Source organism: Rhipicephalus sanguineus, chromosome 10 (genome assembly GCF_013339695.2).
Source record: "Rhipicephalus sanguineus isolate Rsan-2018 chromosome 10, BIME_Rsan_1.4, whole genome shotgun sequence".
Classification (NCBI taxonomy): Eukaryota; Metazoa; Arthropoda; class Arachnida; order Ixodida; family Ixodidae; genus Rhipicephalus; species Rhipicephalus sanguineus.
In genome coordinates this window covers 29,611,866-29,634,918 of record NC_051185.1, presented here as the reverse complement: position 1 = coordinate 29,634,918, position 23,053 = coordinate 29,611,866, and the positions used below count along the sequence as shown (strand labels likewise).

The window sequence follows — 23,053 nt, the reverse complement described above, 5'->3', positions numbered from 1 at the left end:
CGAAGCCCCACTCCGGCGAAAGATGGGCAGGGAGACGCCCTTTGAAAGCGTGCACTTTGACCCTTTGCACCATCTCGCGGGTGACAGTGAACACGCCTGTGCCACGTCGAAGCACCTCGGATATCTGCGTACCCCAAACGGTAAATGGTGTATATAAAGAGCTCGCTGTTAGCACGCTGGAGGACGTACGATTGTGTCGACGAGTGGCTTAACACAGGGGCGGAGCGAGGGTTCCAGGATTCGAACCTCTGGTCGCGCGCTTCGGAAAAAATATTATTCGGAACTATTTTTGTTGAATTTTACACATATATGTAGCTATACAAATACAGAACAGCACAGCGGCGCCGACGGCGACGGCAAAAACCCGCCAAGAGTGTCCATATAAGTGCTATCACAATAATAAAGTTCACTCAATGCGCGTTTGCGAGTGCTTACGTCGGCTTATGCAGTTACAAACCGATTGGCCCAAACTGTCATTCAAGAAGTCAATAGCTCTAATAGTGCTGCGGATTGGACAAGTTCGTTTGTCATTCTTAAGCTGGTACTGCGCAACAAGGCGAAGGGGGAGAGAACCGAGCTGATCAAAAGAAGGAACGGAGCGCTGACATCGCACATTTCCAACCTACACTGTCTAGTGTTGTTGTATCAGTTTCAGTATAGTGTTCGTGGAGCGTCCATTCAGTTGCATGCAGAAAAAAAAAATACTTTAACAGGTACACATGCACATTTCGTATGCTACTGCCTGCGCATTTTCCTCTGCTCAAATTCAATGATATTGATTCTGGGGGCACTTCCGACCAAAAAGGCAAGTCCTTTGGAAAAAGGCCTTTGGAAATCTCGTATTTTTCGATTTCCGAAGTATGATCGTATTTGAATGAAATTGATTCTGGGGGAATTTCCTATCACAAAGAAAGATAAGTCTATAGCCTTTGGAAATCTCGTATTTTTCGATTTCCGAAGTATGATCGCATTTGAATCAAATTGATTCTGGGGGCATTCCCGATCAAAAAGGTAAGCCTTTGGAAATCTCGTATTTTTCTATTTCCGGAAGTATGCTCGTATTCCAATCAAATTGATTATGGGGGCATTTCGATCGAAGAGCCTTTGGAAATTTCGTTTTCTATTCTTCAAGGTGTCATCGCATTTTTATCAAATTGATATCTTCAGCATTTGGGACGGGTACGCTCACCACAATGGTGACGAAACGGTAGAGCGTCCGCTTCTAATGCGGCAGGTACCTGGTTCGAATCCCACGGCCGGCCGGGAACCCACCGGTTTTTTCTGATAGCTAGAGGGAGTAACCCGACCTGGCACTTGGTTGTTTGGGTGTACGATCTGTAAAAGTGGCTAAGGTTCTAAGAAGGCCTCTGGGTGCATGTTTAAGACACCGCAGCTTTTGGTGTACAAGCGAAGCATCCGCCGCGGCTATGGGAGGCAGAGAAATCTGCCGACGGGTATTCACCGGTAAAGATATTTATTGGGCTAACTGTTGTCTTCTTCCTTTTAGATGCGAAAGCATCTTATGCTCGGGCCAGTGTCCGTTCTGCGGCGTCCGCACCCATACTGCACATGCGCCAACTCTCCCCCCTCTCTTCGCGTGAGCACGAGGAGGTGGCCTGAGTGCTGCCTCCGCTTCGTTTCTCCTCTTCCGTTTCTCTCTCTCCGCCACAGCTGTGCGCTCGTATATAATGCGGCGCTCGCTCCTGTTGCACTCTCCTTCGCAACGGCGCTATGGACGCTCAGGAAGCTGAACGTAAACGGCCACGCCCGCAAGCTTTGCACTCTCCTTCGCAACGGCGCTATGGACGCTCGCGAAGCTGAACGTAGACGGCAACGCCGACAAGTGAATCTCGATTCTGCGAGGCTGCGAAAGCGCGCGTTCGCTGTGTTTCCGTCATTCTCTCTCTGTGCAACGGTGTGCGAAACGCCATGAACAACGTCAACGTCGGCGCTAGTTGCAGCGGCAGCGCCACCGCCGTGGAGCAGAGGAAGGCTCGGTAAGCCGAACGTAAACGTCAGCGTCGGCAAGCGGTAATTCAAACGCCTCGACAACTACCGTCTCATAAGTCACATAAGAGAAACGGAAACTCGATGCACAGCCCTCGCGATGCTTTCGCATCCCACCATGGTTGCCCGTAGGGGGAAATGTGTAATTTTTAGTGGAAGTTGTGTGCGGTGGGATTTACCCAATATATGTGGCGCATACCCGTTTGCGATGATGATAGTTTTTTTGGTACGGGGTGAACAAGGAACGATTTGCTAAACAGATTCGCTGTTCACAATTACCGAGGCCTATATTACAGAGCCTCTTGACTCAACTTCTTCGACTTCGGAAGCATTCATAACATTTTAATAAAATTGGTTGTGGGTGCATTTCTGTCAAAAAAAATGTGAACTTTCGTCTGACGTATACAAACCGTTGTGGTCTGTATCACGTTCTGCAACGCGCGATTCGCAGCCAGAAAGCTGCTCTGGCAAAAAAACATTGGCCGCGTATCTGCGTGCTTCGCCTGCAAATGTCGTCGAAAGACAATAGAGGAGCGCTGCGTGAGATATGGGCGCCATCTGGCAATACGTCGGGTAACGAGCTTGTGCAGAGGGCACGGAGGAGGAAACTTCTTTCCTTCCTCCTTGGCAGAGGGCTTTCGTTGGCGCGTCGCATTTTCAGCGCAGCTTAAGAAACTACGGTCTTTAGAATTACGTATCTATGTATTTTCTATTAAAGGACCACACCATCCAATACTTACCTAGTGATGTTGCGCCTCAGATATGCGTAATATTTACTTTTTGATCGACAACGTTCACAAGTATGAACAGCCGTACCAGTTCAAGATGGGTGGGCGGTAAGCAAGCGGTCCAACTTTGGCCGGCTGGCTGAATCGGGTGAGACAGACAAACAGAAAGACAGACAGACCAAAATTTCTGCGTTTAAGTTCCCCAAGAAAGACTATCGTCTTTAAAAATGCGGACAGTTTGAATTAAGTCGCGCAAAGCTTGGCACAGCGAAGCACGGGCCCGTCGCCGCTTGTACTCCCCGTCGACCGACACTTCTAGCTTCGAGATACGCGGCTTCCTCCTCGGTCTCTATTTCTCTCTCTCTCTCGTTCTTTCAGTGCTACGCTTTACTCTCTAACCTCCTTCTTTCCCTCCTCCCTACCATCACATGCTTCCTCCTCACACTCCCTTCCCTTTCCCACCCTCTTGCTACACTATACTATACAAGGCTATGCTACGTCCTGCTAGTGTTTCTGGATGGCCGACTCGTTAGGACGCTCGCCATCCGATCGAGGGTACGCGGGTTCGAATCCCGCCTTGTGAAAATTTTTTTCGGCAGTAATTTTTTCCCTTTCTTTATATCTCTCTTTCCGTTTTTCCTCTCGTCCTTTCCATCCTCCTTACCATCACATGCTTCCTCCTCACAATCCCTTCCCTTTCCCACCCTCTTGCTACACTATACTATACAAGGCTATGCTACGTTCTGCTAGCGTTCCTGGATGGCCCAGTGGTTAGGACGCTCGCCTTCAGATCGAGGGTACGCGGGTTCGAATCCCGCCTTGTGGAAATTTTTTTCGGCAGTAATTTTTTCTCTTTCTTTATATCTTTCTTTCCGTTTTTTCTCTCGTCCTTTCCCTCCTCCTTACCATCACATGCTTCCTCCTCACACTCCCTTCCCTTTCCCACCCTCTTGCTACACTATACTATACAAGGCTATGCTACGTTCTGCTAGCGTTCCTGGATGGCCCAGTGGTTAGGACGCTCGCCTTCTGATCAAGGGTACGCGGATTCGAATCCCGCCTTGTGGAAATTTTTTTCAGCAAGAATTTTTTTCTCTTTATATATTTCTTTCCGTCTTTCCTCTCCTCCTTTCCCTCCTCCTTACCATCACATCTCTCCTCCTCCGCTCTCATCCCTTTCCCACCCTCTTGCTACACTACACTGTACAAAGCTATGCTATGATCTGCTAGCGTTCCTGGATGGCCCAGTGGTTAGGACGCTCGCCTTCGGATCTAGGTTACGCGTGTTCGAATCCCGCCTCGGCAACAATTTTTTTTCGGCAAGAATTTTTCTCCTTCTATATATCTTTCTCTATCTCCCTCTTTCTCTCTCACTCTGTACCCTCTCTCAGTGTTATTACAGGCCGCGCCGTAGTGGTGAGTAGTGGGTATTATCCAAATTCTGTGGCACATACCCGTTCATAATGATGATCGTTTTCGGGCACGGTCACAGACTCCACACGCTGTACGCAGAGCTAGAACAGCATCGCTGTTTAAAAACCAAAAAAAAGAGAGAGAGAGAGAGAGAAAAGAATGGGTTACATGGTGCACCAGCCGCGACAGATAGTTGGCTTCCCAGCAGCACAGACCGTGGGAAAATCTTTAGGGCCGTTTTTGACACTTGTGGAACGAAAAATACGCATGGTGGGTCCGTCGCTGCAATGCGTGACGTCAGACAAAAGTTGAGCCTTATCATCGGTGATAAGGGCCTCAACTTTTTCTACTAGTTTTCGACGTGAAAGTGCGGCGAAGCAATGCTCTAGTACGCACAGAAGGTCCGTCGCTTCAATGCGTGACGTCAGACAAAAGTTGAGCCTTATCATCGGTGATAAGGGCCTCAACTTTTTCGACTAGTTTTCGACATTTACTGCGGCGAAGCAAGCCTCTAGTACGCACAGAAGGTCCGTCGCTTCAATGTGTGACGTCAGACAAAAGTTGAGCCTTATCATCGGTGATAAGGGCCTCAAATTTTTCGACTAGTTTTCGACATTTACTGCGGCGAAGCAAGCCTCTAGTACGCACAGAAGGTCCGTCGCTTCAATGCGTGACGTCAGACAAAAGTTGAGCCTTATCATCGGTGATAAGGGCCTCAACTTTTTCGACTAGTTTTCGACATTTACTGCGGCGAAGCAAGCCTCTAGTACGCACAGAAGGTCCGTCGCTTCAATGTGTGACGTCAGACAAAAGTTGAGCCTTATCATCGGTGATAAGGGCCTCAAATTTTTCGACTAGTTTTCGACATTTACTGCGGCGAAGCAAGCCTCTAGTACGCACAGAAGGTCCGTCGCTTCAATGTGTGACGTCAGACAAAAGTTGAGCCTTATCATCGGTGATAAGGGCCTCAACTTTTTCGACTAGTTTTCGACATTTACTGCGGCGAAGCAATGCTCTAGTACGCACAGAAGGTCCGTCGCTTCAATGCGTGACGTCAGACAAAAGTTGAGCCTTATCGTCGGTGATAAGGGCCTCAACTTTTTCGACTAGTTTTCGACATCTACTGCGGCGAAGCCAACGCTTCAGGCGAGCCTTTCAGCTCGGAAGGCTTCCATTGAAGTACACGCAATCTGACCAAGCGCGCGTACCGTGCATAAAAGAAGTGCCATGGAGGAATGCGTTTGCTTTATTAAAATAATTGTGCTCATTATCGAATACGTTCATTACGCTGAGGTCATTAATGCGCAATTTGTCATTTAGCTGCGGTTTATAGCGTCAGCAACTAGCACATCTTGGAGGTAGTTTCGGTGCGGCTGTGGGAGAAGCGAATATTATGGGGTCTTGATGCGCGTGAGCATTGTTGTGCCTACTCAACTAGAAACCTGCGTCCATCCGTCTGTCTGACACGTGAGACGAATAGTGAGACTGAATAAATAAATAAAAAAAATTATCGCACCGCCGGGTTTCGAACCTATGACCTTGCGCTCAGAAGCCGAGTGTCTTACCCATTCGGCCAAATACCGGAGCCTGTAGGAGGTGAAATATATGTGGGCCACATTAATGCGTTCTACTGGCGATGCAAACAAATTATAATGCGAACACTATTAATTGCTTAGCCATTTGGATGCTGACTCAGCTCAAAAACTGTTAATGTGTCTGACCCCCTGTCTCATAAGACTGATCGCTGTCAAAAAATAAAATACCAACCAAAGAAAGAATTTCCGTATTGGGACTGGGATTCGAACTTGGGACCCGCAGTTTTGAAGGCGAGTGTCTTACCGATTGGCCTACTCACCTGCAGTTGCGTAGTGCCGATTAACTGAACCATATGAATGCGTTGTGAATGCGGAGCAGGGCCGCTCCCCCCCCCCCCTAGCCCATCGTCACTTGGTGCAGGCGGGGGGGAGGGGGGGGTCTTTCCTACGACTTTCCTAAGGTAAAACTCCGCGCTTACGCATCACTTGATTGGTTGGTTGGTTGATCCTAGAGGAATGGCACAACCCACCACGGGGGATCGGCCACGAATCGTGCGGTAGAACATCTCCCGAAGGAGATTCTGCGTTAATTTCTTTTTCTTTCAGGTAGATACACTAGGGCCCAATTGGTTGGTTGGTTTGTAAAAAAACATTTATTGAGTATGCTGCAGTTTGATGACCCGGGCTCAGGTGTCCCACGTCAAGACGTCCAGGCCTTGCCTAGACGCCGCTTCGCGCGCCTGCTTGGACGGCCCAGATTTGGTCGGCGAGCTCCGAGCTGTGCAGGGCATCGGCCCACCTCGCCGAGAGGACATCGGGATTGGTGCCCTCAGTATCTGCCTCACGTCCCCGGAGCACTTGCTCGAGTGTAGCAGGTTCTACACCGCAGACCTTGCAGGTGCTGTAATAGAAATAAAACACTTCGCAGACAGTGCCTGGCAGATTGCACGAAGCCTCGCTCAGCTGTCAGTATACAGACTGTGTTTTTTTTTTTGCATTTTTGCATTGTTGCTACTCTATCTTATGTTATCTCTATCTGGCTACTCTCCCTATCTTATGCTGGCATGCGTGCGTGTGTTGTGTTTGCGGGTACTTTAGCACTCGTGGCAGAAGAAGGCAGGCGCGCATACACGGACACAAGAGAAGACATCGATGCAGAACAAAGTATAGTGGCAGTATAGGATGGTGTAGTGTAGTATATTATAGTATACTATACACTTTCAGTTTCCAGTAAAAGATTGTCTTGTCCTCTGTTCCAAAGTATCCGTTCTTTGTAGCGCTTCACCATCATAAAATTATACCAACACCAAACTTGCAGTCATTCTAAATAGTGTATTGTTTCAATCTCTTTGAAAAAGAAGGTAGGTGTGCAGACACAAGGGAAGACATTGATATGACACAGTATAGTAGCAGTAAGGATGGTATAGTATAGCATAAAATAGTATAGCATATGGGCTCTCTCGATCTCTAAAAAAAGAAGGTATGCGTGCAGACACGAACACACGGGACCGATACGACACAAAGTATAGTATAGTATAGTATAGTATAGTATAGTATAGTATAGTATAGTATAGTATAGTATAGTATAGTATAGTATAGTATAGTATAGTATAGTATAGTATAGTATAGTATCTGTTGTCTCGATCTCTCGCTTGTGTCTATGTCTGCACGCCTACCTTCTTTTACCGTGAATCCGTACCAACTAGCTCACCGTACTGTCGTTTTTGCACTGCCCGATATACGAACGGTTGTGTACGCCCAAGCGACGGAAAACTCGCGCGCCTGTGCGCCCCGCGATACGTAGCGCACGCAAGCTCATCGACGCGCTGCTTCCTCGACAGATCAAGGAACTTCCGTAATCACCAAGAACAACAACTTGTTGCTTTCTTTTTTCTTTTTGTTCCACAACTGCGGAAAACCCGAGGAAAATACATCGGTGCGCGTATGCTTGTCTCAACTTCAAAAGAAAAAGGACGCTAAATGTACGACCACATCGACTTAGACCGAGAGAAAAAAAATTATTTAGGAGCTCTGTTGTCGCTTATTTCGCTAGCGTTTGTTCATTAGTCGAAGAAAGGAAATGTAGGTCAATGTTCTATTTCTTTGAAATTCGCGCAAAGCCTCCTACGTGAATACGTCAGTGTGATGTATGGACGTAGGTGCCGAGGACTACGACTGACAGAAGTCGGTGTGTAGTCGTGGTGTTATTACTATACACATTATACTCGTGGTGTATTACTAGATATTACTCCACAGCTATTGTTTCAGCTGCAGTTACCACTACTACTACTACTACTACTACTACTACTACTACTAATACTACTACTACTACTAGAAGTAGCAGTAGTAGTAGTAGTAGTAGCAGTAGTAGTAGTAGTATTACCACCACTACTACTGCTGCTACTACAACTACTGCTGCTGCTACCCTTTATAGACTACTGCTCGAGTCAGACCTACACTACAGCTATAGTAGTACATTTGTTATGATGGTAGCATTACAAATTGGTAGTAGTAGTGGTAGTAGTAGCCAACGTTCCTAAAACGTTCGTAGTAGCAACATAGTCTTGTATGTTACTTTTATATTTTAGTCTTGTATTTTTTTCATAAGCATGTCGTTTGCTACCCTGGGGGAAGGGACTAGACTGATGAGCAGACAGAAACAAAGCACATCCACACAATGACTGTTGTCCTCAGCGCACAGTATGACCATCCATACGCATTCCGTTACACTAACCAGCCTACATGTCGCCTCCGAGATCTGCGCAACGAAAGATGCGACTCGACTATCTCGGAGGCCAGTGCCCGCAGTCACCGCGGGGAAGTTTTTACGAAACGTATGTACACGCAGGCGCAAAGGGTCACAACAGATGGCGGGACCAGCGAATGCCAGATGACCGAGATAGAAAGCCGAAGCCGAAGCAAGCGATCGCTGCGCTCCACTGCGTTCAGCAAAAGGCGGAAAAAAAAGTGCGTGGGCCCGGCAAAATAAAGAGCACGGCCGCTCGCTCGCCGCCGAACACCGTTCGATCTATTTGTGTGTTTGTTCGCAGGCTCCGCCGTATGGGTAACTCTATGGCAAGGTCATCGGTCCTCGCGGCCTACGCTTCTGAGTGCTTTCCTTTTAGCCGGCGCCAGACGTTATGAAGTGCGTATGTATATCTACGGTGCTTCGAAGTTACGGAGGCCAGTTGCGCAGGCAAAAAGCGTCGTCGATGTATTGAATTGGAAAGCAGAAATATACAATGAGAAACGTGCGAGACCTTAAAAAATGGTACAAAGGCTGAGAGTTTCGCAATTGCGTGACGTACGCAGTGTTGTGCCCTATTGTGCATATGTCACCGATGCGACTCCGCATTAAAAAAATTGTAGCTGTGCAGCTGCATTGTTTGCGAGCTAAAAACAAATTTTATGTTTGACTTCCTATATGGGATGGCACTCGTGACCCGAGTACTTGTTTGTGTCGAAAGCACGGCTCGGCTAACAGTCAAACGCTTTCCTTTCCATTTCCGGCATTTCTTTTTTTATTCAAATCCTTACGTGGGGGAATTCAACTGGGGTCACATACGTTGTTTTCTGGGCCAGCGTCAAAAGAAAGAACGAAGCGTGTTTCTAGCTAAAGCAGCAAGAAAAATAGACATCTAGAAATGTAAAACAGGGCATACTGTAAGTAGCACACTATCATATAAAAATGTATTTGAGACATAGTATACACTATAACGTCAATTAATTTCGTAATAAAGGTGTGTAGGCCGTTTGGAGCATACCGCATTTGCTGGCGCAATGTCAGCGTTGGCTAATCTGGGCCAGTATTGGCTAACCCTTGGCTAATGTGAACAATGCACTCTTGCAACAATCTCATAAACACGCGTACACTTCCGTGCCTTCAGCTCATTCTACTACATGCACTGCACGCTACCATAGTTAACAAACGTTAGGGAAATGTGCCGCGATGTTTTCGTCAGGTTCGGTGCTTGATAACGCCGCCACTCGTCTATCGTACGCCAACGAATGCTCCTCTATGTTTTTTATTGTAGCTCTCTCGTTCAAACCTTTGTTCAAGACATTTCATTTATAATTGTTATTTTTGCCTCGTGCCGTTTTAGATGCGTGTATAACTTGCTTTATTACGAGGCATAATTGATGTAATTAGAGTGTCTGGCATATGTACGTGTTCTAACTACGCTACTTGAAAGACGCGACGCAACGTTTCAAACGAGAAGGAAGAATAGACTGGAGCGCAGTGTCTTTCAACTAGCCCTTCTAAAACTGTTCTAAATATGAGTGAGTTATTGTGATCAGTTATTGTATCATGTGTTCTGTTGCAACCGTCGCCTCTGCCTGACGTATATAGGGGCGTGAGAACGTAATCAAGCGGATAGTCGCTTTTATTCTCACCCCCTCCATCAACGCTGCAATAGTGGAAGTAGCTGTTATTTCAAGCATTTAAAAAATTATTCGTTTTTGACTTCGAATGTGTGTGTATTTGTGAACATACGAATCTCTTTGTCGACGTTAAAAACGCAGCGCTCTTAACAGGTGAACACGTTCCTCTTTTCCGGTATTTATTTTCTGTTTCGCTTCGACTCGGCGTCCAGGATAGTAAAAAAAAAAAAAACCCAAAAATTTACATCCGCCATTTGAGACCTTCGCAAAGGCTTGGGCCACAGAAAGCAAAGGGACCAGCTGTTACGCAGAAGAACGTGATTGCTGACGTCACTGTTGTGTGCGATTAAACTGTGCCCAAAGCTCCCGACTCGCAAAGCTTCAATAGTCTTTGCGCAGGCAGTAAGAAAAACAAAAGAAAAATATTAAATATAAGTAAAATCTGCGGCAAATTTCAAGGGAAACACTGCCCTATAGTGTACGCGAAGCATTTAATACAGTGAGGCAGGGTCGTAGTTGTAAACAAGTATTACTTCATTACAGTACGATGAGAGCGGATAATCGATAGCGTTATCCAGGGCTCATATTATACGAGTAACTACGGTAGGCGTCCTGCGAACTTTACACCCGCTTTCCCATAATTAAGTGCACAGTTTGTCTTGGTTATATAGTTTCATGTGGTAGTTTGTATGTGCCATATACCTTACATCACTGTAATAAGTACAATTTTAGAAGGCAGCGGCATTTCCTCCTCCAAAGCGGATGAACACAAGCCTGCACCAATGAGCGCGCGCTCTGGATTGACGTCATAAGCCGCACGATCGGTAACCATGGTGACGGAGGAAATGGCCGAGTGCTATTCATATAGTCGCGCAGGCATTTAGCTGCTGCAATTCTGTCGTGTGGGCGGGGCCTCTCCTGCCTTCTTAAGTTAGTTGTATTCGGCCATAGAGATTTCTCCTTCGTATTTTAGCTTGAAAGTCATTGTTAACTTTATACGAAAAAAAAGCAATTTTCGAATCAATAAGTAAGGCCAAACTATAGCGTCAGAAACGATGACGCGGGACGCGGCCTTGCGAAAATTTTATTTCGCGGAATCCGAGTACGCACGCAGCGGTCGCGTAGACTTTACCGGGATATATGAAGTACGCGTGGCATTCTCGTAACCTCAACACTGCTGCCAGATTTTTTTTTCTTGCTATTATACAGACAATCCTACAGGCCGGAAACGTTAAATTTCAAACGGAGACACGGATAACTGGGCGCAGTTCGTTATTTGCCGCTTGACGTCACAGTACTTACGTCTACACCAGTAGCTGTACGTGAGCGTGACGTCACGGAGTTCGGTAAAACGTGGTCCTGTCTTTTTGTTCGCTTGTACTATTTGTTTCTCAGCACAATGTTTTCCTAATAATAATAATAATAATAATTGTTGGGGTTTTACGTCCCAAAACCACGATATGATTATAAGGGACGCCGTAGTGGAGGGCTTCGGAAATTTTGACCACCTGGTGATCTTTAACGTCTACCTATATCCAAGTACACGGGCCTCGGGCATTTCGCCTCCATCGAAATGCGGCCGCCGCGACCGGGATTCCATCCCGCGACCTTTGGCTCCACAATGTCTTCCTGGGGAGGGACTGCAGCGGGAAAGTGTTCTTCCTTCTCCCTTGCTGGTTCTCTTTCTTTGTTTTGAATATACATTGCTAGGAGAATATCTATCTATCTATCTATCTATCTATCTAATTACAGCATTTCCACAGTCGCGTGGTCGGAGTTCCTACCGCGCAGCGAACCGTTCGCGAGACGGGACGTTTCTGTGGTGTAGCGGAACGCGCAGAAATCAATGCGCGACAGATTATCCGGGGCTCATGAACGTGTTCACCCACCGCCTCCCACCCATACAGTCGCCGCCTTGACGTCAGAAGATTCGATTCTTTTTTTATATATATAACGACGCCGGTTGGGCACTGCCGTGTAGCGGTGCTACAAATTTCCTCATACCTCTATACAATCAACGAAGCTAGCTTAGGTTTGACGATTACTAACGCGAAGCACACTATGGGCAGGGACGGCACCAGGATTTTTTTTTACTGTGTGTGTGTGTGTGTGTGTGTGTGTGTGTGTGTGTGAGCATTTCGCCTCCATCGAAATGCGGCGGGGAATCGATCCCGCGACCTTCGGGTCAGCAGTCGAGCACCGTAACCACTAGACCACCGTGGCGGGTAACAAATATTCGAGCACAAGCGACGCACCACTTCCCCGGAACTACAACCTCTGAAGAAGGCACCGAACTAGCCCCGAAACGTAGTGTTATTAGGTAGGTAGGTAATAAACTTTATTAAGGGGCCAGCGAGAAATTACTGGCCCGGACTAGTGTCATTAAAATAATACTTTTCTGGTTGGATCCTCTACCAAATCTCAATTAGTTATTCGTGTTTACGTTGGTGTACGTTTACGCATTTTTTTTTTTGCATCAGAAAAAGAATGATTGAATGAAGCAGCAAACAGTTAACCACAAAATGCAAAGCCTAAATGAACACTCTCTACAGCGTATATGTCCCTCGCATACTTCGGAAGCAGCAGCCACAATCGCTTCAGCCAAAGGCAAACTCAGGTTCACTACGTACTTAATAAATCGGAAAGGAGCGCTCCCAAAAACCATCTTTCGAATAATGTTGCTCTACCTGTATGTTTATTACGAAACAATTACGTAAAATAACTCCTGAAAAAATAAAGACACTTTGCCCTGGCCAATCCAAGTACGAATTTACTCTTTTGAATTATCTTACCTACACGTGGCGACTCCATTGGGAGAAGTAGAAGGCACCGTACAGGTCGATCCTTGCACTGTAGTCACTCTGTACTTGCCCTCGAATATTTCCATCTCCCTGACTTACCTTGCGAAACGGCTTGCCGCTTTGGGAGACGACGAACTAAAAGAACCCAGACTTTTCTAAACACGAAAGTGTTTGATGCCAGGGTCCACCAACATTTCACTGACGTCATTTCCATCACGGGATGATGTCAGTGAAATTTCGAAATGACGTGACGGAAATAAAGCAATCACTCACGTCATTTCCGTCACGGAAATGATGTGCGTGATTACGCTGACGATGAAGGAGCTACACTTGTAAGGAGCCGCGCATGGCGCAGTTACATGATGCACGCTAATTTCCGCACATGTTGATGCAATCAGTGCTGATCGTGTGTCACTATTAAATTTTTTTTTGTAATTTCGGTGTTGCACGTTGAGTGGACGCTTCCCTGGCGATATATATATAGTATGTCTTTTTTGCCTCTTTTTTTTTTTGCTCCTTTCCTGCAGGGTGCTACAACTATTTATACGGTGTTACCATGGTAACACCGTATAAATAGTTTAATATGTGCACGTATTAAAATACCAGTTGATAGTAGCACTGTCCCGTGTTCTTTCGTGGTAGCGTGTTTTTTTTTTTTTTTGCGCTTTCGGAAGCAGATCAGCACCAACTATCACGATCTCAGTTCTCGCTAAGTCGTCATCATGTTATGCGAAAAGGAAAAAAAAAATGACAGTGAAAGTCTCACTTGGAAATTTTGCGCCGAAATCTCTGCACATTAATGTCACAGCGCATTAACTTCTGCCTTATTTAGACCGTGGCGCCACGGATTTCAAAGTGTTCTTTTTTTCTACGTATTTGAGCCCCATTGCCTCAACAAAATTTCTCGAAACTTGTTACGTTGACTCTCTGGCCCCCTTAAAGGACAATGTACTTCACTTTTACCGATTAATAACTACGTAGGTCCCAGTAGATCCCCTCAAAATTTATGACGTCACAGCGAATTGGTGCGGGAGCTTCAAGGTGGCGTCGCAGTCTGCATTTTATTTTTGCGCGTTTTCTCGCTCGCCAAGTAGTGTTCTCGCGGCTAGAGTGGCGCTATTTGTGAAAAGGTAATTTATTAATACTTGAAACACTTTTTTTTCTCTTTTTTGTCCCTTTGAAGGGACACTAATGAGAAAAACGATTTTTCTCATATTAGTAAATTACGCTTTCACGATACCAAAAACACCACACTTGCTGCGAGAAGACACTTCGTAAGCGAAAAAATGCGCAAAAGGAAAGTGCTGGTGGCGACGCTACGCTGAAGTTCCCGCAGCAGTCGCCGTGACGGCGTTAACTAGGGCCTACGAAATTCCTAATCGGTAAAAACGAAGCGCATTGTCTCCTGAGAGCCACCGACTCAACGTACCAAGTTTCGCGAAATTTTGTTGAGCCATTGTCGCCAAAAATACGGGAGAAAAAAAGAACGTTTCCGAACCTGTGACGACACCATCGGAGATTTCGGCGGCAAATTTAAAAGTGAGACTTCTGACAGTGACTTTCTCATCTATTAATAAACCAATGGCAGTGAAATTAACGGCACTATAGTCGGTTACGACCCGAGAATAAATAAAAGATCCACCCACAACCATCACTGTCCCACCCAGAGAGAATTTGCACATAGACGCTCCATCCAATCACATTTGCTCATTTCCGTGACGTGAGCACATTTCGCGTGATTCAGTTGGTGTTGGTAAATTTCATCGGAGATTCTGATATCACTGCTTTGCCAAAGGTCATATTTCAGGCGGAAACGAAGAACCTGTAGTTTTCGATATGCATGATATTTACATTCGCACAGAAAAAGTACTTATGCCTCAAAAGGGAACCAGCTTGCACAACTATTACATAGGTGACTGGCAAGCGCGCTGAGGGCTTTGAGGCGGAGCTTGTATTTATTGTTAGGTTGGAACCGACTGTAGTGTTTTCAGAGCGTAAGTTATCAGTCACGGTGATAGAATTCTAACACCGTTTTATCAGTCTAAACAAATTTATTGTTTCTCTTTAGTGTCAATTTAAATTAAAACAAGATGGTGGAAGAGGGAGATGGGGTTAGGGGGGAGAGAGGTTGCAGCGATTTCGCAACTGGTGCCGGGCTTTAAACAAAAAAGCTACGCTAGCCGCATAACTGCAGCGCACAGCGTCGGAACGTGCAGTCACCGGCTACGGGATCCCGGGCGCGACCCCGGTCGGGCGTTTTTATCGATCGGCGGCAGTGGTGGTGGCGGCGTCGGCCTCCTCCCACACGAACTGGGTCATGCCGCGGAACAACCCGGCGGCGGCGCAGCGGCGCGTTCTCTCAATTTCGTGCAGGACGATGGAAAAACGGCCCGGCGTAGTCGAAGCAAGCAGCAACAGCGAGCGACCGGTCCAACGAGGGAAGGAGAAGGGAGAGTAGTGCCCTGCGCGAGCAGACGACACCAGGGAGGGTGGTGGGGTAACGTCTTGTATACCTCCGCGGTCAGCTGATTCTACCGCGCCCTCCGTACCCCGCGAACGCTGCGATCATCTGTCTAGTTGGTTTATTAAAGAGACGAGACAGGTCGGGAACGGGTGCCTGAGTCTAACGCGTCTCTCGTCGCTTTTCGTTCGTTCTTACGCAGCGTTGAATAACAAAAAACGGCAACTGAATCGAGAACTACTTTCTCGAGCGTAGGTGGTGCAGACGAGTGGCGAGGGCGCCGCATAGCCGGTGTCATTTCGGGTCTGCGAGCGCACTGCATGCGACTGTAAAATAGAGAGGTGGGCGCCGCACTTTCGGGAGGCAGAAAAATAAAAACCGCAGCGAATAGTCGTGTACGCGTGCTGCTCTGACTTTGAAGGAAAGAAAAAATAGAGAGGGACTAAATACAGCAGAAGCGCGCGCAGGAGTCGGACGGGCGGGCACCACGGCGAAGCTGTTTCTTTTTCACGATTACCGGCCGGCACCGGCCGGCCTGTCGTCTGCTTCGGAAACCCAGGCGGCCGCCATTAGACTTGGCGGAGCTCACGTCAACGCATAGTCACATTGGATGTCGTCACCGCGCGGAACACGAGAGCGACCGTGAGCTGCGCTGCTCGGGTTTCCTAAACCTGCCCGCCAACCGGACTGGCGAGGCCCGGTTTTGCATACACTATCTCTCGCGCAGCACCGCTTGCTGCCCTCGTATCCGCGGCACCTCCTCTTTTTCTGTTGTTGTAACTCGCTCGTTCGGCGCGGGAAAGCACCATCACAGCGCCTGCGCAACGGAGCGCGTAGCGATCACGTCTGGCAACAGCGACGGACGTCACGAATGTGTGTGTCAACGCGCGAGCTATCACACCCCTCAACGCACAAACGTTGCGACGAAGGCCGCATGTTGTAAATGGCCTCACGTTTGTAGCTAAAAAGCCGGGAGTCGAGGAGGGGAGGGTGCTGCGCTGGGTGGCGTCATTGACCCAGGGCGGGCTCCGTAACACTCCAGTTACGCTGGCCCGCGGTCATAGTAGCGTGCCCTCGCCGACAGCTGGTCACCACTGTGGGGACCGGCTTTCCATTTTGCTTTGCGCTGGCCCCCGGTGAATCCGGGACGTTCGCGAAATGGAGCGGTGACACGGACACACGATGGCGGTGTCTTCTTTTTCTTTTCTTCTTCGGGCGTCTACTGTAGCTGCAGCAGAGACCTACATACGCCGTCATCCCGGAATTGGCTCTTAAGGGACGGAACAGCATTCTATCTTTTTTTTTTAACTTTTTACGAACGAGACACGCTCGAAACACGGTGCGGTTTAAAAACCGCCCGCTAATAAATCAGAGCACCATGGTTAGTGCATCACTCTGTTAGATATCCAAACGTGGCGTATAAGCGAACAAATCTGGCAACGTTACGTTACTGTGTGTGACGCTGGGTTTCGTGTAACCCCGATCTTTTTCTGTGCCCTCCGGTTTGCACGCAGTAAACATTAAAAGGGCCCCAAGCCACTCCGAGTTCAAATACGAGAGGGTGTTTATTTTTCTCGCCTTCACCATCCTTCCTACAGGCGGTATCTCCTCCTCGCCACTAGCCTCTCCATAAAGCACGTGCACAATGTCAGCACTAAGCGTTAAGCTTATCAGGATCTCGCACTTTTCGGCTACACACTGTAATGTGCGCTTGCGCAGTCGAAAACGCACAGAACAGTGAAATCAGTAGGTCGCACATGACAGTCATGTGGGACAATACAGAACAGGTGTGCGACTGCATGGCGAAGCAGGTATACGACTGACATCCCTCGCATACGGACCAATCGAGTGCTGGTTTACTCATGACGTCCCTTGAAGAGACTGTTGACGTCACGAATCGCGCCGAAAAGACGGGAAACGCCAGAAGGGAATAGCGCGCTCGTTCTTCGCATTTTCAGACGTTCCTCTGGGTCCCTTTAAAGCGGATAGTGTTGCTAGGTGATGAACACACAGGGGCGATCAGAGTCCATCACTAATTAACTTCGAAACGATGCTTGTCTATATTACGCCATAGCCCAACGCAGACACCGAGAAAGCTAGTCATCGCCCTAAAACACTAAACTGAGAGCATCCCCGGTTTCATAATTGGCTGGCTGCGTCGAAGCAGCTAGCCGTCTGCGCAATACGGTTGCACAAGACGTAGCACAGTGCACAAACGCCGAAGGCTATGGGGCTTACTAAAGCGCTTGTTTGTTTCGCTGACGTCGGTCTGGGACAACAGCATTTAACGTATACTGGCGTTTGGAAGGGAGTGTTGCGATATGCTTCGTTTGCACTGCGCCTACACTGCTTTTTTTTTTTTTTTCCTCTCCTTTTCCTACACAAAGCCAAACATCCCTCCTGTCTTCGCGCTTTTTTAGCATGCGCGTTCTTTCTGAACCTCGAAAGGTCTACGTGACCTATCCCATGTTTACGCTTATTAAAATAGAAGCGTGCAGAAGGGGGGTGGATGGCGTAAAGAAAACAGGCCGCTGAATGCTTGCAAAGGCTTGAACGCAGAAGACGTTCTTGAGCTCTATTCGAAGCCTGTTTCTACCGAACCGTGACCAGAGCTTAAAGGGTACTAAGTGACGTCATGGAGACTGCTTTCTTGTTTGACAGCCGGTACAGTGAAAAGCTGCACTTTATCTCGATCTGCCTACAGAAACACAGCAGTTCATACACCAAAATGTCGTACGCTGACGTCACGCGAATACTCCTGACGTCACCGAGGCCGCATTTTGTTGTACAGCCAGCACAGTGAAAAGCTGCACTTTTACATCGACCTGTTTGTCTACAGAGATAAGTCGAAACTGCGACACCAAAATGGCGTACGCTTACGTCACTTGAATACTCCTGACGTCACTGAGGCCGCCTTTGTGTTGTACAGCCGGTACAGCGAAAAGCTGCACTTTTACCTCGATCTGTATGGACACAGAAACACATTGGAAGCTGCGAATCGTACACTGAAATGGCGTACGTGCATAGGAGTGAACACGGGGGGGGGGGGGGGGCGCCCCCACTAGTCACCCAAGAAGGGGGGGGGGGGCAAAATCGACCCCATACATTAACTTAGTAGGTGTGGGGCGCTGCGACGAACCTTCGCCCCCCCCCCCCTTATGGGGAACCCTGCGCACGCCTATGCGTACGTTGACGTCACGCGAATACTCCCGACGTCATCGAGGCTGCCATTTTGTTTTACGGCCAGTACAGAGGAAAGCGGCGCCTTATTCCGATCGGTCTGTCCATCAGACACAGTGTAAGCAGCTGCGAATCGTGCTACAAAATGCCGCCCGCTGACGTCACGAGAACTGTACGCGTAGATTTTGTTAATCATGCCAAGACGTCATAAAGCAGGTTGACGTCACGAACAAGTGGTGGCGCTGCTGTCAGTGTTGGTGCAGGAAAAAGTGCAGGCTTATAACAGTGTGGCTATGCACGAATGAGCACTGCGGTGGCATGTAGTGCGGTATGGTGACAAACAACCGACTGAAATTATCCTAATTCGAGAATGGCAATCAAACACGTACATTGGAATGAATGTGAAGTTTCCGTGAATCAGTTGATTACGTCTTGTGTTACTACAAAGCAGTAAGCTTTCGGATGTTTTTGACCAATGAGTGAACATGAAGTACACTCTAAGAAAAAATCGAGTATTTGGGGTGCATTTCTGCCGCACAACGATAATCGTAATCCACCTCGCGTACTTTCCTCGCGTTATCACCGCGGTCCCGGCACTTCCCGGTCACGAACGGCGCGCGGTTTATCAGCGTGACATAGCATTCTTGATAGGAAAGTGACGAGAGCAGAGTTTTCAAGAAAGGAAACGCGAGCAAGCCAGATGATGATTATTGTTGTGTGGCAGAAATACTCCCCAAATACTCGATTTTTTTTAGTGTAGCTATATGAGAAAACTGGAGTCAGTGTACCTGTTTACTCCCTATTGTGTACACCCCTGTAACTCCCTTATGACACCATTGTAATGACAGTCAAACACTCACTTTGCTTACAAACACTTCGTACGCCGATTCTGGACCCCGGAATAAGTGTTCTGGATCTGCAACAACAGGTGAAATTTTCCATGTTTTCAACATAGGGCAAGGGGGATCATATTGCATTTACAGCCAATCAAGGAAGCAAAACTGGGTGGTCAGCATCAACCATCTCTCCAAAACAAGTAGGACGGTACGTATAGCTATTAGAACATGGTCAGCTCGCAGGTTGACCAGCACAGACGGCAAGATTTTAATCACGGGGAGACTTCTGTGATTTCAAGCCTGCACTCGAAATCATCCTTGCCTTTCATGTTTAGAGGCAAAATCAATTGTGTCAGCGATAGCGCAGAGGTAGGTCACAAGCTACCAGACATTTAGCAAACACTACATTTCTTGGTAAACCACAGCAGTTCTGGTTATGCATTCTGCTAACCCAAGTGAGTGGTTACTAGTGCAAAATAAGTTGTTTAACATCACAGCTCCCAGTGACATAGCACTGCAAAGCCAAAAGCAGCCAGCATGGCTACTTCGCTGTTCATGTGTTCACTCTAACTGCATATTAGAATGCACGGTGAGAAGCCATGCACACTTGCATTCATTACGAACGAACCTAAGCACACTAAATATGTCTACTTGAGTAAAATACTATCACTAAATCTCATCAGCTGCTGTTCAATGTTTTTCGCCACAAAATTCAGTGGCTTAGACGTTAGAAGCTCCCAGGCTGCCCGGTGCTCCAGTGACTTCATAGCACATGCAGCGATTGTCCTAGCGCAGTGCAAAGAAAATATGGTAATCAATTACTGAACATGCCTCGCAAAATAAACCATTCCTTCCACTTAAGCTTTTAAGGCTACAAATGCACTTATTCCGATTTAAGCCTGCTATGACTTACTCCACAACTGGTGAACGTGAATGCTTGACCTACTGAAGCATACATTCCTTGCATCCTAAGTTAAATGGGAATAAAAATTGCACATTTGTTATAGCAAAACATACCTAGTGACAAAAGGGAACCTCGATGCATAAGTGTGTCATAGTTTTGGTGCCCATTACTGTCTGTCATAATGAAGCTCAATACCATTCTACCTTAATTAGCGCTTCATTTCTTGTTATTTGTGCAACACTGTAGCCACTGGTATACTGGTTGCCCTTAATAAACAGCCAAACCAAAGCACCCGATCTTCAGCATCGGAAAGTTAGAAAGGAGGTTCCCTAAAATTCTCATTCCTCATTGAAAACAATGTCTACAATCACACAAAAACTGCCTCGGGGAGAGTGTTCCTTGAAAGTGTCTGGCTTTGCCAAGCCTAGCAAGTGTGTGGACACATCCTACAAAACAATCTCTGTAGGCCTGATCAGTGATCTGCAAGCCTGTCATATTGAGAAGCTGTGTGGTCCCAGTAAGCACCCATGATACACCGAAATTCCGGGGTGATATACGTCATTGTCAAGCCGTCTGATTGAGCACTGGAACTCACACTTCAATCGCAAAACGGTTTCAACCTCAAGACAGTCAGTCACCTCCTTGCTTGCGTAACACGCAGGTGTAGCACAGACAGACTGGTTTTATGCCAACGAGTTGTCCGTGCAAACAGCCAAATAAAGACTAGAAAAGAAGGCCTAGGTGTGTAAAAGTTCATCACACATTGTTTAATTCCAGTCCACGTATGTACAACGCTGGAAGTTCACATAGCAACCGCGCACACACTAAAATGCACTCGCGCACACACATACACGCACACAAGCTATTTCCACTGCCACTAGGTTTGCAAAAAAAAAAGAGTAATGAGACGGTCCACCGCGCCGCAAACATTTCCACAATTCACTAAGCACTCACAGAAGCGTCCTCTGTACAGGGTTCGGCAGACAACATTGACGCCACCAATGGCTGAAGGTGCCACGAATCCACGCGGCACCCGCACTTGACTAAAAAGAGAGCGCGTCGTCGCCTCCTCTCCTCCCAAGTCCCAACCATGAGATAGAGACTCAAATGAAAAAACACACCCAAGGTGTGTAAAACCACAGTGCAATGGCTTCACTCTAAGACACGAGGGAGCAAAGCGCAAGCACACAATTACCGTGTGGCGCCTTCCTCCCGAGTAGTACACTGACATGCACGAGACCTATAGATTTGAACACTATAATAAGAGGAACAGAAAGTTCAACAATGCCACAGACACCCCCGGGAAAGAGCGCGGAGTTTCCCGGAAGGTGTCGAGGCCCAACACGAGACCGCACAAGCGATGTGGCGTGTTGCACGGAGGTCCACGCACCAACTTATGGGTCCCTAACAAGTGTTGGGGTCGTCGCGAGTGATGCAGTTGTGCGGGCGAGGTCAGCAGTAGATGTTATCGCAGCGTTTGGAGCGAACACAAGCCCTCGTGAGCCACAATTTAAGCCGTGCAGGGATAAATTTTCATGGGGAAGTTCGATTGCAGAACAACAGAGACAAAGAACAGACAATGCCGTTAACTTTTCTTAATGCTTTGACGAAATGAATTGGTCATTAACATGTGGGTATGTCCACTGCTGCATTTTCTTATCTGAAAACGTCCACTATGCAGTTGTGTACCAAACAGCCCGGTACTCGTGCAAATTTGTGCAAATTCGTGCAGTCGCACTCGTCAAAATTTGTTCAAATTTACACTCGCTCTGCGAAGGGGTACTGCTCTGGCATTGAGTGGAACATCAACATTTGCACAAGTACATTTTACATACAAGTCTTTTGGTCACAAGATTCAGACCAGAAAAATACAAGAGCTACTGACCGAAATGATAGCGCATAGCAGCAATATCGCTCCAATTAGGTCACTGAGACCGTGGCTCTTCGGAAGCAGAAACACGAGAAATTAATTAGATTAATTCTCAGCTGTGCTATAAGGTTTCTTCTCTTTTTTGCCCACACCCAATGCATCAACTGCGGCGACCCCTCAGTTTCAAGATACTACAACAGCTCACAAATGCACACAAGTGACGAGCAAAAGCGTACCTGTTAACAAACACTCACAAGACGCGTCAAGTACGCTGAACACGAAGCTGCACATGGCCGCATTACACACGCGCGACATGTCTCTGAAAGAAAGAGGGAGAGAGAGAGAAAAAACAACGGGAAAAGCAAGATGTCGTTCGAGACGCTATTTCCAAGGCCTCCATGGGGACCGAGTGCCCAATGCAGTAGGGATGATGAAATGAGCCTTCCAGTTTTAAGTTCGGCTACTGCAATTTTGTCTTCAGCAACAACTTTGACCGTGGAAGAGGCTTAAAGAAAACAAAGGAGCAGGCCAGACCACACCCTGTCACACCATCTTGGCAAGACCACCAAGAAGAGTGCAGTGCTTCACAAAAAAAAAGTAAGAAAAAGAGGGAAGCACCTTGCAGCAGAACGCTGAGTGTTAGCGAATGCATGTGACCCTAAACGGTAGCTCTGCTTCTTCGTTCCGAACGTGGCAGCCCAGCTGCTGAGACAGCTGCGCAGACAGAGCACCCTTGCTCCATCTCTCAACACGGCTCTTGGAGACAGATGTGCTGAGCGAGTTTGCGGCCAATGAAAACACGACGACCTTCTGAAGACAAGAAGTGCACCACCAGAGAGAGACTGGCTATGTGCGCGTCTCTCCACGCCAGCTCTTCTTTTCAAGGTGGAAGGAGACAAAACGGAAACAGCTGCCAATAAAAACTGAAGCGAGTC

At 47.4% G+C, this 23,053-nt stretch overlaps 1 long non-coding RNA gene across 1 annotated transcript in view; it reads right to left on the bottom strand.

Moving 5' to 3' along the window:
- Positions 1-6,316: 6,316 nt before the first annotated feature.
- The window catches only part of LOC119407319 (uncharacterized), a 29,160-nt gene continuing 12,423 nt past the window's right edge, over positions 6,317-23,053 (bottom strand). The window contains exons 2-3 of the long non-coding RNA XR_005186673.2: positions 19,369-19,424; positions 6,317-6,584 (exon numbers count right to left, since the gene is read on the bottom strand). This is a non-coding gene — a long non-coding RNA (uncharacterized LOC119407319). The remainder of the gene's footprint in view (positions 6,585-19,368; positions 19,425-23,053) is intronic.